General features: G+C 46.2%; 1 pseudogene; it reads right to left on the bottom strand.

The window, feature by feature from the left end:
- Nucleotides 1-537: 537 nt before the first annotated feature.
- LOC138091182 (receptor-binding cancer antigen expressed on SiSo cells pseudogene) lies at nt 538-14,685 on the bottom strand (annotated as a pseudogene).
- Between the last annotated feature and the right edge of the window lie 2,987 nt (nt 14,686-17,672).

Below are 17,672 nucleotides of genomic sequence, written 5' to 3'. Positions count from 1 at the left end.
CCCCCCGAGCTCCAGGCCCGGCTCCCGGGTCCCAGTCCACCCCGCCCCACGAGTTCCAGGCCCCGCCCCCGGGCTCCAGCCCGCCCCGCCCCGCCCGGCGCCCTAGCGCTCCCCGAGGGACCATACCCTTGGCCCGCCTCCACCCCAGCCCCGGGAACGGCGGAAAAGCCAGGATTTGGGAATCGAGCCGACCTAAGCCTGCCTGGCTTTGCTCCTAGCTCGCTGTGCGACTTTGGTAAATTCTTTCCCCCGTCTGACCCCGCTTTCTGCTTTATGGGGATAGCGCCCCCGCCCTTGCAGGATTTTCGAGATGACCTGAAATGACTTTGTGAAGCATCAGGCGCTCGAAAGTCCCCTCTTAGGGGCAGCTTGGACTTCCTAATCCCACCTCCAACATCCCCCCCGACCCTCCTCCAAGGCTGGATCGGACCCTCGTATTATTCACTCACATGGCTCACAGCTATAATTTCATATTCGCTTGAATTTGATGTTATGGTCTGTCTCTTGGAATTCCGTGAGAGCAGGTCGCGTTCACGCTTACACCCCAGCGTCCAGTTCAGTCCTGAAATACAGCAGGAACTCAATAAATGCCCGCTCTTCATTCCATCCCGCCGATGCATCCCTGGTGGAGCGGAAGTGGGGTCAATACCTCCACCGGCCAGCAGAGGGCAGGCGATGACCAGCTTTCTCGCCGAGCTGGCGCCGCGAGAACAGGAAAGTCCAGGTGCGCGAAGATTTGCAGCATCCATGGACCCGCAAGCCGCGGGCCGGGGGCTTGGGCATCTGTGGTTCGTGACTTGTCATGGACCAAAGACGTCTCCGACAACCTGTGAGGATGGACGGCCCCTGAAGATGCTCTGAGAAAGGTCAGCAGGTGAAGGAGTTTGCTGTAAAGGCAGGGAAAACCCAGGAAAAGCTGGGAGGAATGGGACTCAATGGCAGTCAGGCTTAGAAAGTACTAGCCAGTGGGGAGCGAGAGGTGGCTGCTGTTGTTCTGTGACTCGAGATGGCAGGACCTGGCTGGAAGGACCTCAGCTGTCCTAGATTTAGCAAAAGTCATTTGGTGTCAGTCTTGAAACCGGGCTGTGTCTGCTGGTGTCTCAGAAGAGCCGGGATGGGAGCAGAGCTATTTCGGGTGGCCAGAGGGCAGAGTCATGCCGCAAACATGTCTGTGGAAGCATCGTATATAAACACTATAATCAGCAGGGAAACCCTGGAAACTTCAGAAATCCTTCAAGGGAGTCTGGGAGGGAAGAGAGGAGAGAGAACAGGGGTTGTTGCTAGAGATAGCACAGTAATTCTACCTCTGGGAGCCTCAATTTCCTCATCTGCAAGATGGAGATAAAAATCTACCTTGTAGGATTGCATTGGATTAAACAGGATGACCTGAATCAGTGGTTCTCAACCTTGGTTGCACATTGAAATCACTGTGCCCTTGGCAACTACTGATGCCTGGGGTGCGAGAATTAAAAAAACAGCTCTCCAGGTGATTGCAATGTGCTGCCAAGGCTGAGAACTACAGAGTTAAATAAAACACTGAACACAGAGCAGGGCACACACTAGGGGTTCAGCAGTGTTTAGCACGTTTTTTAAAAAATGGAGCACACATTGTTTTCATTGTTCTTTGTTAGAGAAATAAGTTGATACAAAGATTGTCGCAGAAATTGGATTTCCGACGGGCTTGTTTCTGGAACCATGAATCATCTGGGATTTGATGCTTCCAGAGGTGGGGGAAGACAGAGGCAGCCTTGGGTAGTATGACTTGTCCTAACACCCAACTGAGCTGAACAAGGCAGGGACCACCCTGTTCTAGCTTGTGGTTTGCATCACCATCTCTGAGGCATCTTTGGAGCATGTAAGCAGCGTGAATGCTTGTGTTTGCCCATTTCTGGGGTTAAGGATAGAGGGAGTTTTCTCCTCTCCCTCAGTACCCTCGAGCGGTGGTGGTGGGTGGGGGTATGCCACTGTTTGTCTTTTGAGTAACCCGTCAGTGCAGGGGGGCACTTCCTTCTCTATAGATCTTGGTAGCCGTATGTGCTTTGTCACAGACCCAGTGATTATTCACTGCACCTCACTGCTTTCTTGCTGGGTGAACCCACCCTGAAGTGCCATGAGGACCCACTCACCCAGGCCTGCAGCTGTGACCCCTTGCCATGGGCAGCAAGACTGGCTGCAAGCAAGAGTGGGCTCCTCAACCACTCCTGGTGGTCTGGCCCCGCTGAAGGTGGAAAGGGAAGCAGGGAAACCCGCAGTGACTCCCTCCAGATGCGGGCTTGTGAGTTGGGTGGCAGACGGTGTCTGGCCAGAGTGATCAGGTTTAGCAAATAAAAATACAGGATGACCAATTAAATTTGAGGGGCTTCCCTGATGGCTCAGATGCAGGGTCTGCCTGCAATGTGGGAGAACTGGGTTCAATCCCTGGGTCGGGAAGATCCTCTGGAGAAGGGAATGGCTACCCACTCCAGTATTCTTGCCTGGAGAATTCCATGGACAGAGGAGTCTGGCGGGGTACAGTCGGGGTCCCAAAGAGTCGGACATGACTGAGCAACTAACACATTATACTCAACAGTTATTCATTGGCGTCTGAAATTCAAATGTAATGGTATCTTCTTGATTTTTACTTGCTAAATCTGACTGGTCAAACAGCCAAGGAGTGCTCAGCACATGGAGCTTGCAATGGCCTCCTGCTCAGTGCTGCCACATGCAGCTTCCACCTGTCACTGCCCTGCTCCAGAACTGTGTGTGGCTCCCAACTGCTTCCAGAGACAAGCTTGGACTCCCGGGCTACTGTGCTGGGCCTGGGCTCTCCTGCCAGGCCAGCTGCCCTGCTTGGGCTCTTTCCCATCTCTGCCCCTGCTCATGTTTTCCCTGCCTGGCATGTCTCCTGTCCATTCCCTGTAGCAGTTGCAAACACTTATTGAGCACCTACTGGATGCAGGCAACATGCTGAGCTTTTCATTTGCATTATCTCAATTTGATTGTCACAAAACCTAGTAGAGACAGTAGTTGTCCTGTTTTACCAGTGAAGAAAGCAATGCTCTCAGATGTGATTCTTTTTTTTTAAACTGTAGTTGATTTACAACATTGTGTTACGGGTGTACAGCAAAGAGATTGGTTTTATATATATATACAGACTCTTCTTCAGATTCTTTTCCATTATAGGTTATTACAAGATTTTGAATATAGTTCCCTGTGCTATACAGTAAATCTTTTGTTGTTTATGTTTATATATAGTAGTGTGTATCTGTTAATCCCAACCTCCTCATTTATCCCTTCCCTCCTTTTCCCCTTTGGTAACCATAAGTTTGTTTTCTATGTCTGTGAGTCTGTTTCTGTTTTATAAATAAGTTCATTTGTATTACTTTTTTAGATTCCACATATGAGTGATATATAATATTAATATTTGGCTCTAACTGACTTCACTTAGCATGGTAATCTTGAGGTCCATCCATGTTGCTGCAGTTGGCAATATTTCATTCTTTTCTATGGCTGAGTAATATTCCATTGTATGTGTGTATATATATATATGTACCACATATTTATCCATTCATCTGTTGATGGACACTTAGACTGCTCCCATGTCTTGGCTAAAATAGGCTGCTATGAACACAGGTGCATGTATCTTTTCAAACTAAGAGTTTTCAGCTTTTTTGGATATATGCCTGGGAATGGGATTGCTGGATAACTCGATCCAACAATATCTATTTCTGGATAGCTCTATCTAATGGAAACTTTAGTTTTAGTTTTTAAAGGAACCTGTATATGGTTTTTAAGAGTGGCTGTACCAGTTTAAATTCCCACCAGCAGTGTAGGAGGGGTCCCTTTTCTCCACACCCTCTCCAGCATTTATTATTTGTAGACTTTTTGATGATGGTGTGAGGGAATACCTCTTTGCAGTTTTGACTTGCATTTCTCTAATAATTAGCGATGTGAGGCATCTTTTCACGTGCCTATTGGCTCTGTGTATGTCTTCTTTGCAGAAATGTCTATTTAGGTCTTCTGACCATTTTTTAATTTTTTTATTGAGTGGTATGAGCTGTTTGTATATTTTGGAAATTAAGCCCTGAATCATTTGCAAATATTTTCTCCCAGTCTGTAGGTTGTCAGGCATGATTCTTAAACTGTGGTACCTGGGCCAGCAGCTGCAATACCACGCACACTCTCAGGCCCTACTCCAGAACTACTGAATCAGAAACTCTGAGGCTGGGGCCCAGCAATCTGTATTTTAATCAGCTCCCTTCAGCCACATCAAAGTGTTTCTGATGCTTGTTCTAGTTTGTGACTTGCTGCTCTAAGAGATGAAGGAACTGCAGGAACCTCTCATTCAGGCAGAGGTTGAGAGGATGGTAGAGGACCCCCAGGCAGGGCGTTTATGATCATTCTGAGCATCGTGCCTGGACTAGGCTCTGGAGATGCTGCAGCGACCCAGCAGTCCTGGTTGGTGGGGGGTAGGGAAGAAGGGAAAGAAGCAGAACTGACAGGCAGTCAGGCAGTTATGATGGATGGCAGTAGGATGGGAGGGTCAAGGAAAGCTTTCCTTAAGCAGACATCTAAGTCTCAAAAATCAGTTGAAATTAGTTAGATATAAAGGGTGGGAGGGCTTCTGAGGTGGCTCAGTAGTAAAGAATCCGCCTCCCAGTGCAAGAGAGGAGGGTTCCATCCCTGTGTTGGGAAGATCCCCTGGAGAAGGAAATGGCAACCCACCCCATTAATCTTGCCTGTGAAATCCCATGGACAGAGGAGCCTGGCAGGGCTATAGTCCATGGGGTCGCAAAGAGTGGGACAGGACTTAGTCACTAAACAACAACGAAAGGGTGGGAATACTATTCCAAGTGTACTGACTGGTTTGTAGCAAGGCCATGCAGATGTATCTGGGGATAGTTCAGTCTTGATGGTGGAAGGTGAAACAGTTGAGTAGGGAGCAGGGGAGGAATCAGATTGTGTGTTGGGAGAGCGAGGGAGGGGAGGAAGTGGGAGGCAAAGTCTCTGCCTTCAAAGCAAACGAAGGAGCTTTAGGGGCTTCCCTGATGGCTCAGATGGTAAAGCGTCTGCCCGCAATGCGGAAGACCGGGGTTCGATCCCTGGGTCGGCAAGATAGCCTGGAGAAGGAAATGGCAACCCACTCCAGTACTCTTGCCTGGAAAATTCCACGGACGGAGGAGCGTGGTAGGCTAAAGTCCATGGGGTTGCAAACAGTCGGACACGACTGAGCAACTTCACTTAATGCTGCTGCTAAGTCACGTCAGTTGTGTCCGACTCTGTGTGACCCCATAGACGGCAGCCCACCAGGCTCCCCCGTCCCTGGGATTCTCCAGGCAAGAACACTGGAATGGGTTGCCATTTCCTTCTCCAGTGCAGGAAAGTGAAAAGTGAAAGTGAAGTTGCTCAGTCGTGTCCGACTCTTCACGACCCCATGGACTGTAGCCCACCAGGCTCCTCCATCCATAGGATTTCCCAGGCAAGAGTACTGGAGTGGGTTGCCATTGCCTTCTCCGACTTCACTTAATAGCAATTGAGAAAAAGCCCTCTGGCTTCCTTGTGGAGCGGGCACTAGAGAAGATAGTTGGGGAGGGGGCGAGCAGAGACCCAGGAGTGTTAGGCCTTCCCTCGGCCCTAGACCCAGCCTGCTTCTGACCTTCAAGGCAGCTGCAGAGATTCAGACCCCAATCACAGTTTTGGTCAGGTGGCGGTTCCAAGGCCCGAGTTGCGGCATCTGAGGCCAAGGGGTGGGGCTGGGAGGGAACTGCCCCCACCATCTCCCACTGCTGGCCCGCCCCGATGGCTCCGCCCCCACAGCCGCCCCGCCCCCAGCCCCGCCTCTCCCCAGCTGCTGGCTGGAGGAAGCCAGGCTCTGGGCTGCGATCCTGGGTTGCTCTTCCCTTCCTTGTTGCCTTTCCCTGCCGATGTGGCTAAGGCTGCAGGGCTCCTGGAGCCTCTCCTCCCAGACTTTCAGGGACAGGCTCTGGATGTGGTCAGGGATCCCTAGGCTGGAGGGCAGGAGACTTCCATTGCTGTCCCCTATTCCTGCCAACCAGGCTGTCGGTGGTAGCCGAGCACTGCCCCAGCCTGGCCAGGTTGCCTGGCAGTGTGGGCTCTGGCTGGGCAGTTTCCGGCTCCAGCTGTCCTTCCCAGAAAAACGTCAGTTTGACTGAACCCTTTTGAAACCTGTTTGGGATTTCTAGCCGAGGGAACACTGAAAGATCATTAACCACCGGTGAAGGGGAGCTTTCTGTGTGTTCTGAAACCTCCGCAGGACGTACCAGCTATCCTATGCGCTGAACCTTCAGCAAGGGGACCTCTTATTCGTCCTCTTTTTACTTAGATGTACTTTCTGGCCCCGTTCTCCTCCATCTGGTATCCAGATTCATGTCTCACTATGCTTTGCAGTTCAAGGAGGGTCTCAAAAGAATGGGCTTCGCCGATGGCTCAGCAGTGGTTTGATCCCTTGGGTTGGGAAGATCCCCTGGAGGAGGGCATGGCAACCCACTCCAGTATTCTTGCCTGGAGACTCTCAAGGACAGAGGAGCCTGGTGGGCTACCGTTCATAGGGTCGCAAAGAGTTGGACATGACTGAGTGACTGAGTGTGCACACATGCTAGAATGGATGTTCAATATTTTTAAATTTTGTTCAGAAATAGAATAAGAGATGTTAAAAAAATACTGTTTAGGGCTCCCCTGGGGGCTCCATGATAAAGAATCCGTATCTCAGTGCAAGGGACACAGGTTTGATCCCTGATCCGGGAAGATCCCACATGCAGAACAACTAAGCCCGTGTACCACAACTACTGAACCTGCACTCTAGTGCCCACAAGCCGCAACTACTGATCCCATGTACCTCAAGTACTGAAGCCTGCACCCCAGATCTCGTGCTCCACAACAAGAAAAGCCGCGGCACCGCAACTAGAGAGTAGCTCCTGCTCGCTGAAACTAGACAAAGTCAGTGGGGCAACAAAGACCCAGCTCAGCCAAAAATAAGGAAGTAAAAAATTTGTAAAAATATTGTTGAGAGATCAATTAGTGATAGGCCTTGAATTATATAGGGATGGAGTATATACAAGAGGGTCAGGGTTGAAGTGGTGAATGAAGCCATGGATAGTGGAGAGAGTGCTAGGAGGTGGCCCATTTGGCCTTGAATATGGGGTAAAACCATGGGCACTGAGGAGCCATTGATGGGTGTTGGTCAGGAGAGTGACACAATATTGCCAGTCACTGTGCCAGTGTAAATGTTATATGCCCCATCAGGTCCTGCTTGATTATATCAACACATCATCATCATTGGGCTTCCTAAAAGAAAAGCAGTATGTATTCCTGAGTTGAAAGCAATCACTTTTGCCTTATGGATAATTTTTTCTACCTGTTTAGCATCTTCGGTGGGGCTTCCCAGGTAGTGCCAGTAAAATCCACCTGCCAATGCAGGAGACACAAGAGACGCAGGTTCAATCCTTGGATTGGGAAGATCCCCTGGAGGAGGGCACAGCAACCCATTCCGGTATTCTTACCTGGAGAACCCCATGGACAGAGGAGCCTGGCGGGCTACACTCCATACGGTTGCAAAGAGTGATGTGGCTGAGCACACACGCACATGTCTCTGCCAAGCTCCCTGCTGGTATGAAATACTGAATTCCGGATTTTAAAAATTTATTTAGGGGCAAGAGAATTAAAATTTAGGGCTTCCCTGGTGGCTTGGATGGTAAAGAATCTGCCTGCAATGCAGGAGACCCAAGTGTGATCTCTGGGTTGGTAAGGTCCCTAGAGAAGGGAATGGCCACCCGCTCCAGTATTCTTGGAGAATTCCATGGACAGAGGAGCCTGGCTGGATGACAGTCCATGGGTTCACAGAGAGTCAGATACGACTGAGTGACAAACACTTTCTAACACGAAACAACTAAAGAGGAAGGAGAAAGGAGAAATGAGATGACACAGGTAGCAATGGGACAGGGTGGAAGAGAGAAGACTATCATGGATTTTCCTGGGGTCCCCAGTGGGTCAGTTTTCCAAGCAGCTTGAGGAGCAGCCAGGAGTGAATGAGGGCTGCGGGCCACATATTCTGAGCTTGGTGCTACGTATTATGAGCTGGGGGCCACATAACGTGGGCTGGGGGGCCACATGGCAGAAACAGTCCCATTGAGTCACGGGACGCACAGCCACACTGCTTCGTAAAGCTTGGTGTGAGGAGTATTTTTGTTTTTTACAGCCCAGCTGTCTGTGTAATGACTTCCTTCCCTCAGCCTTGTTCACTGAGGTGTCCCTGGGCGACCAGCTGAGTCACCACATTCCTTGCAGCTTAAAACACTGGCCCAAGCACAGGGCCTGGCTCCTTCATGTAGGTGGGACCTTTGAAGTCTGCTGGAGAGTGCAGAAAGACAGGCTACAGAGCTCCCACCTCTCACCTGTACCTCTCCCTCAAAACATGATTTAAAAAGCAAGTGAAAATAGAAAGTCCATCTGTTAAACACTATGGAATGGCCACAGCCTGAAAAAAAATTATTTATCAGCAACCATGAAGTCATATAGGCCTTCCCCTATTGCCTAGCAGGTAAAGAATCTACCTGCAACTCCGAAGACATAGGAGACATGGGGTCAATCACTGGGTCAGGAAGATCCCTTGGAGGAGAAAATGGCAACCCACTCCAGTACTCTTGCCTGGGAAATCCCATGGACAGAGGAGCCTGGTGGGCTGCAGTCCAAAGGTTTGCAAAGAGTCAGACATGACTGAGTGACTAAGCACACAGCAAATGAAGTAAATGTCAAATAGAATGCAGGGAAGTGGGGAGATGAAGGGTGACCAAGAACTAATACCCCTGCCCTCTGTCCTGTTGCAGCATGAAGGGTCCGAAATCCAAGTGAAGAGACTGGGAACTCTCATGCCCAGCTGGAATGGAATGGAAACTTGCTCAGCTCTTCTGTAAAATAAACAATAAGCGGGCAGTTTTCAGTAAAAATAAGGATGCATTGGCAGAAAGTTCAGCAATCTTATCCTTGAAATATGTTTTAAAGAAAGCTTGGTCAGATATATAAGAAGACAAGGTGGAGATTATTTATGATAGCCTTGTTCACGGCATAGGTGAGCAGGAAGCAAAAACGAGTGAGTAAACTATGGTGGAGGCTGACCTTGGAATTCTACACAGCACTGAGATACTATGTGTTAGGTGTACATAGAACAGCATGGATGGAACTTATAGTGTTAAGTGGGGGAAATCAGTAAAAGAGATTTAAGGCATATTACTTTCCCAGTCTTATTGAGATATGACTGATGCACAGTAAACCACATGTATTTAAAGAGTACGATTTGAGTTTTGACGGGTGTAGATACCCGTGAAACCATTGCTGCAATCAAGCTAACGAATATATCCATCTCTTGGCAAAGTGTGGAGCAGATCTATACGCATTAAAATAAATAGATGTTGAATACCTATTAAGATAGGAAAAACGTTCAGCAGTGTGTGCAATATAATCCCATAGTTAAAACAAAAAATGTGTAGGTACCCTGAAAAATCTGGAGTAATATATACCAAAATAAACTGTATTTGTTATTGTTGTTTAGTCACTTGGTCGTGTTCAACTTTTTGCAACACCCATGGACTGTAGCCCACTAGATTCCTCTGTCTATGTAATTCTCCAGGCAAGAATACTGGAGTGGGTTGCCATTTCCTTCTCCAGGAGATCTTCCAACCTAGGGATCGAACCCGGGTCTTCTGCACTGTCAGACAGTTCAGTACAGTTCAGTCGCTCAGTCGTGTCTGACTCTTTGCGACCCCATGAATCACAACACGCCAGGCCTCCTGTCCATCACCAACTCCCAGAGTTCACTCAGACTCACATCCATTGAGTCGGTGATGCCGTCCAACCATCTCATCCTCTGTCGTCCCCTTTTCCTCCTGCCCCCCATCCCTCCCAGCATCAGAGTCTTTTCCAATGAGTCAGCTCTTAGCATGACATGGCCAAAGTACTGGAGTTTCAGCTTTAGCATCATTCCTTCCAAAGAACACCCAGGGCCGATCTCCTTCAGAATGGACTGGTTGGATCTCCTTGCAGTCCAAGGGAGTCTCAAGAGTCTTCTCCAGCACCACAGTTCAAAAGCATCAATTCTTCAGCGCTCAGCCTTCTTCACAGTCCAACTCTCACATCCATACATGACCACTGGAAAAACCATTGCCTTGACTAGACAGACCTTGGTTGGCAAAGTAATGTCTCTGCTTTTGAATGTGCTATCTAGGTTGGTCATAACTTCCCTTCCAAGGAGTAAGCGTCTTTTAATTTCATGGCCGCAGTCACCATCTGCAGTGATTTTGGAGCCCCCCAAAATAAAGTCTGACACTGTTTCCACTGTTTCCCCATCTATTTCCCATGCAGTGATGGGACCAGATGCCATGATCTTCATTTTCTGAATGTTGAGCTTTAAGCCAACTTTTTCACTTAGGCAGATTCTTTACTGTCTGAGCCACCAGGGCAGTCCCTGGTGGTTATTATCGGTTTTATATAAAGGTCACCATTAAGTGTGTGTTCTTTGGTGTCTGGCTTCTCTCACTCCATGTGATTTATTAGAGTCTGTTGTGTGAAGCTGTGGTTCATTCACTTTTAGCGCAGCATATCACAGCATTCCATTGGGTGAAAATACCAAAATTTATTTATCCCTTCAGCTACTAATCGACATTTGGGTTGTTTCCAGTTTAGGGCTACTATAGATAATGCTGCTGGGAGCATTTTGGTACATGTCTGCTGCTCTGCCTTAGCAGAGTATTGTATGTATTACAGTACGGTTCCAAGTCATTTATGTCTATAAGCATGTTATTTCTCTTCTATTTGGCCTACCTGGATTTTGCTCCTGTTTTCCTTTTTTTCTCCTTTTGGGTCAGCCAAGTGTTTTTTGATTATTGCATTTTATCTCCTGTATTAGATTTTTAAAAATGTGTTAAAACATATATAACCCCAAATTTACCATTATAACTATGTTTAAATGTGCAGTTCACTAGTTACATTCACATTTTTGTGCAGCCAATCTCCAGAACCATTTTCATCTTGCAAAACTGATATGCTCCATCCATTAAGCAATAGTTTCCCATTCATTCCTTTTCTGTTTCCCTAGCAACCAGCATTCTACTTTCTATCACTGTGTATTTCACCATTTTAGGTATTTCATATAAACAGAGTTATGTAGTATTTGTCTTTTTGTGACTGGCTTATTTTCTTTTTTTAAAAAAAAATTATTTTTGAATGTGCTGGGTCTTTGTGGCTGCACGAGATTTTCTCTGGCTCACTGCATCATTGACTCAATGGACATGAGTTTTGAGCAAACTCCGGGAGACAGTGAAGGACAGGGAAGCCTGGCATCCTGCAGTCCATGGTGTCGCAAAGAGTCAGACATGACTAAGCAACTGAACAGCAAATCATGGAAGCCAAATAATAATTAAAATTATTTATTGTATCATTATACACACTGATGGAAAGCATTATAGACAGAAGAGTTTCTTTCCCACCATAACATTATTTACATCCATTTATTTAGCTAGAAACACTAGCTTGAAGAGGTACTGGTATATTCTATCTGAAATTATTTCTCTAGAGTAAACCATTGTCTTACAGTTGGAGCATGTTGAAGAAATTGTTTTCTCATAAGCTTTTTAAATTCTTTTAAGTCTCAATCACTGAGTTCAAGGGACTTGGAGAGAATCCTGGTGTCCTGAATGTCCTGATGAATACGTTGAAATCAAGCATTGTATTTGTATTCTGATAATATTCTTAGATCCATACAAATGTTGGTTTGTGAAGCTCATATTTCTCCCACCAGTGCTATGACATTTGAAGAACATTTGTTGTGAAAGTTTCACACCAATTTTCAGGCCACTGTGCTTCCTGTCCCACTTTCTTCCTTTATTGTTCTTTTGCTCTTGTTCACCTGTCTGCTGCCTTCTGCTGCCTGAGAACTTGTTTGGTTGACAGACTACATCTTCTTCTTGCCATGCATTGGTATTTTCCTGCCAGGTATCTAAGTCACCTGATTCAGGAGACTGGTGAATAAAAGGCATATGGTGTGTAGCTGCTAATCTATTAGAGAAACCTGTGCTGTCCACTGGGATGCCAAAGTCTAACAGTTCTGCCTTCTTAATGATTTCCTGAGTTTTCCTTTTAGTGGATGTCATGTCCTTAAAATAGTCAGAGTCCAGTTGTTCTGAAGCTTTTTGCTGGGTTGTCACAGTCCCATTTCCCCCTTCAGTCTTTACACACCTGTGGGTGCATCTTCATCCCAGAACCCTTCCACATCTGTCTGCTAAGGAGCTGATGAATAATCAACTCTAGTTGGCAGAGTTATTTGATCTCCCCTTAATTTCTGTCGGCTGCCAGAGCTGCATACTAATCTCTTTAGGAATGAGAATACTGTTGCTGGGTGGGTTTGTACTTTAAATAATCAAAACTCTGATGATGGCCCTGGTGGGGATCAAAACTGGCCCCTTCATTTCCCTATCTTCCCAGCAGAGGCTCTGGTTAAATTACTCTTTAATTAATATATTAAACCAATTTGATATGTCTTTGGGTTTTTTTATGGTTTCAGTGTGATGTGTCTAGATGGAGATTGATTTTTATTTATCCTGATAAAAAATTTATTTATTTTAATTGGAGGAGAATTGCTTTACAATATGGTTTAGTTCTGATTTGAATTTATTTGGCTTACCTATGACTAGATATCTTTCATAAGTTCTAGAGAATCCTCAGACACTATCTTCTCAAATATTGCTTCTATCTCATCCTTTCTCTTTTTCCTGTAGAAACAATCTTAAGGTTAGAATGATGTAAATTTTTTCCAAAGAGATTAAAACATTTTTTTTTTTTACTAACCCCTTGAAGTGCTAACAGTTCAGGATCCCTTTAATCTGTATTGAGTTTCACATTATGTAGACAACTCAGATGACTTGAAGCCGGGCTGCATCTGTGAAAGGAATGGATCACGTCCATTCACATCTTAAACTTCTTCAGGATCCTATACTAACGTGTAAAGAGTTTCGTTGGCTGGGAACTTGCATATCACACTGAGGAGTCTAAGGAGGGGTGGGCAGTTGTGGATTTGTCAAGTCTGACTGATCAGAGGCAGCATTTTGTTAATATTTTTTAATTGAAGTATAGCTGACTTATAATGTGTTAATTTCTGCTGTACAGTAAAGTGATTCAGTTGTATATATACATATGTATGTTCCTTTTTAAAAATATTCTCTTCCATTATGGTTTATCATAGGATATCGAGTATCCGTTGATATACAGCAGGACCTTGCTGTTTATCCAGTCTATGTTTTTTATTTTTTCCCCTTTTACACACATTTATTTTTTTTTCTTTTTTTTTTTATGTTTAAAAGCTTTCCTCTGCTAACCCAGCCTCCCACTTCGCCCCTCTCCTAGGCCCTCCCTTTTGGTGACTGCCAGTCTGCTCTCTGTGTCTGGTTTCCTATTTCTATCTCATTCGTGTCGTCTTTTAGATTCTGTAGATAAGTGATATCACGCATAGTACTTGTCCTTCTGACCTAACATCACTTGGTATGATCATCTCTGGTTGCATCCATGTTGCTGCAAATGGCATTGTCATTCTTTTTTATGGCCGAGTAGTGTTCCATTGTACATAGGCACCACATCTTCTTTATCCACTCCTCTCCTGATGGATATTCAGGTTGTTTCCATGTCAGACTATTGTGAATAGTGCTGCTATGAACATGGGGGTGCATGCATCTTTTCGAATAATAGTTTTGTCTGGAGGTATGCCCAGGAATGGGATTGCTTGATCATACGGTAATTCTGTTTTTAGTTTTCTGAGGACTTCCACACTGTTCTCCACAGTAGCTGTACCAACTTACATCAAAAGGCAGCTTGTTGAATCCTAGTGCTGTGGTCCATTGTGGGAAAAGGAGGAAGGCAGGCTGGGCTAGACTAGGGCTAGGGAAACACAACCAGCCACAGAGATGGGTGATTATGGCCGAGGTAGACTAATGCACAGGGTCTGCCAGGTGAGGAGGGGAGGTGAGAAGCCAGGACTGTAGAGAAGCTGCAGATGTGACTAGGGTGGCTCTCTAATGCGAGGCCTCTGTTCACCGGGGCCAGAAGCAAGTGTTCTTCCCTGATTCTGGGCAGCTTGGCTGGCCAGTGTCTCCTCCAGGCCAACCAGCAGCCACCTGTATAGCCTGGGCTGGGTCTGGGCGCTCTGGACAGCTTCATTATTGTTCTGTCTACATCCATTGTGAGCCCTCCATTCTGAACTGCACCCAGCAGCTTGTCCCTGTACCTTTATTGAAGGGTTCCTAGAATACAGCTCAAATTATTACCACCACCCTAAAGGCCCTGCATGATCTGGCTGGCCCCTGTCCACCCCTCTAGCCTGACCTCCTCCCTCTATCCCCCTCATTGTCCATGTGCCTTCTTCCCCTTTGTTTAAACCACCATGTTCCCGAGATGGCTGCAGGGTCTATGCATGAGCAGTTCCCTCTTCAGGGAGCATTCCTCTCCCACATTTTCCTACTGTGATGGGCTAAATGTGTATGTACCTGCAAAATCCATATGTCAGAGCCCTGACTCCCAGTGTGGCGATACTGGGAGTAAGGAAATAATTAAAGTTGAATGGGATCATGAGAGTGGGATCCTGATCCAGGATGGTTAGTGTCCTTATAAGAAGATATACCAGAAAGTTCACGCGCCTTCTTTCTCCATGCTCATATATGAGGACACAGCAAGAAAGGAGCCACGTGCTGGTCAGGAAGAGAGTCCTCACCAGAAACTGTATGTGCTGCAAACTTGATCTTGGAATTCCAGCCTCAAGAATTTGAAGAACATTACTTTCTGCTGTTTTAAGTCATCCAGTCAAAGGTGTTTTGTCAAGCACACCAATACATCAGGTTAATTAGATCTCATATTTCCCTAAACATTTTTTTTGTTATTGTTTTTTGCCATACTGGGTCTTAGTTGCTGGGCGCAGGCTTTAGGGCTTAGTTTGCCCTGGGCATGTGGGACCTTAGTTCTCCAAAGAAAGATCGAACCCACATCTACTGCATTGGCAGGGGGATTCTTAACCACTGGATCACCAGAGAACTCTCCCTCTAAGCATCTTTGATCCAAAGTCTCCTGTTTCTGAGATCTTGTGGTACTAGGCACCATGTAAGATTTCTATTTTTGATTATTTGATCAACGTCTGCCTGACATACTAGACTGTAAATTCCATGAAGGTTTCTGGTTTTATTCAAAGCTACACACCCAGAACCCAGTACACAGCCAGGTACGTATCAGGTACACAATACATATTTACTGGGAAGGACAGTGGTGGGGGGAACAGACAATGCCTCGGGTTGGGAGGGTTTTATGGACATTCAGGTTCATCTCTGGCCCAGCAGCACCCCTTTAGCCCTCTCTACTGACAAAGCCTAGCACTGTGCCACTGACGAGGAGACATGGTAGCAGAACTCAGCTCCAGTATCGCAAAGCATGGCAAGGAAGGACAGATAGCCGGAAAGCGTAGATTTAGAGCAGAAAGACAACAAACCGGCACAGCTGGATTCAGAACTTTCCGTAAAACGATGGATGGGACTTTCTTTTTAACCTTTGTGTTCTCATCACGCATCAGACACCATGTTAATAGCAACATGTGGATTATCTCATCCATTTCTCACAAAAACATGAGGGGGTTAAGTCGGTTACTCGAGCTCATACAGCAAGTAAGTGGGGAAGACAGGATTCAAACTCAGGAGTTCTGGGTAAATCCTACTTACTTACACACTACACTAACTGCCTCTGGGGGATGGGAATGCCTCTGGGATGTTTAAATTCCAGACTTTTTAAAGGCAAGATAAGGATTAACTGTGAAATGAGCTATGGGGCTTCCCTGGTGGTCCAGTGGTTAAGAATCCTGCTTGCAATGCAGGGGACACGGGTTCGATTCCTGGTCCAGGAAGATCCCACCTGCCACGGGGCAAATAAGCCTGTGCATCACGACTGAGCCTGCGCTCCAGAGCCCGTGCTCCACAATAAGAGGAGGCACTGCAATGAGAAGCCCACGCACTGTGGCTGGAGAGCAGCCCCAGCTCACACGGCTCAAGAAACCCCACACGCAGCAATGAAGACCCAGGACAACTAAAGATAAATACATAGGATTTTTTTTTAAAAAAGAACCATGCATTGTTGATTAAGCTAAAGGAGTCTCTCACTACCCTGGTTCTATAGAATTCTCTTCCTTCTAATCCTCAGTTCATGGCTAGTTACTGCCTTCTCTGTGCTCTGAGGCACTGTGATAACCTCATTCTTGACAAGGAGCCGGCATAGAAATCACGGAGAATGTTTTACCTTCTCTTCCTGCAATTGTTTACAGCTCAGACTCCCGCTTGTGATTCTATGGCACTGGCTACTGCTCAGAGCTGTGCAGTGAATGTAGCATTCGAATAGCCAGCGTTAGAATGCTTTTGGTTTCAGCTAATTAAAAAAACATCCAGCTCAAGTTAGAATCAATAATAGAGGGAATGCATTGATTTGTGACCTGATTGGTAAATGGGATTCAGGTGAGCTTTGGTTGGCATTTCAACACTCTTTTTCTTCAGTTCTTTCCACGTTTCCTGATTTCATGGGTTGGCTTCATCTTTAGCCTGGCTCTTCTCATTGTACCAGAATAGCTGAAATGCTTCCTTACTGACATCCAGGGAGGGAGTGAAGGCTTTTACCCAATTGTTGTGAAGAGGTAAATATTGAGTACTGATAGATGTAATCCTGGGTAAAAGGTCTGTCTTTGCAGCAATCAGTACAAGGTATACTGTGCGATGGACTGTAGTCCGTCAGGCTCCTCTGTCCATGGGGATTTTCCAGGCAAGATTACTAGAGTGGGTTGCCATTTCCTTCTCCAGGGAATCTTCTCAACCCAGGGATCGAACGCATGTTTCTTGAATACTCCTATATTGGCAGGTGGGTTCTTTACCACTACCACCACCTGGGAAGACCAACAGTCAATTGAATTGAAGCTCTATATTTGCATGTGGGGGATGGGGGTCCAGCCCACCCAAATTGCCTCAGGGCTGTACCATGGGAAGTGGGGTATACTGGATGTTAGGAAGATGCATCTGTCAGGATAGGCTAGGTTTTGCTTTGGTAATAAACAAGCCCTGGCCCTGCTTTTCAAACAGCAAAGGTTTGTTTCTTGCTTATATTGTATGTCTGCTTGGGTCATTATGCTGTGTTTTCTCATTCCAGGACCCGAACTGATTGAGCTGTCACCTCCTCAACCGTGGTCTATGGCTGTGGCTGAGAAAAAGAGAGCATGAAAAACTGCTTTCTAGCTCTTAAAGTTTGAGCTGAGAATGATGTGCTTCTACTTGCAATGTATGGACCAAAACAAGTCCCATGGCCACTCCTGACTCCAAGATGTGAGGAAGTATAATCCTATCATGTGTCTGGGAAACAAACCAGAATTATCTGGTGACATAACATTAATGTCAAGTAACACAAAGGGCTTACGGAGACCACCCCAGCTTTTCCTTACTCTTTATTGGGAAAAAAAACTTTGATTGCTACATTTTTTAAAAAAGAGACCTTCATACTGTGCAGAAATCAGGTGTTTTCCTGATTTCTGATCAAATGTCTCTCAGTTATTTTGCCATTAAGCAGAGTCAATGGATCTGTGAAGGACTTCTCTTAAGATACCTCAACTCAAAATAATGCCC

This window comes from Capricornis sumatraensis, chromosome 15 (assembly GCF_032405125.1).
Source record: "Capricornis sumatraensis isolate serow.1 chromosome 15, serow.2, whole genome shotgun sequence".
Taxonomy (NCBI): Eukaryota; Metazoa; Chordata; class Mammalia; order Artiodactyla; family Bovidae; genus Capricornis; species Capricornis sumatraensis.
The sequence above is the reverse complement of the archived record's forward strand: the minus strand, read 5'-3'. Positions and strand labels throughout refer to the sequence as shown.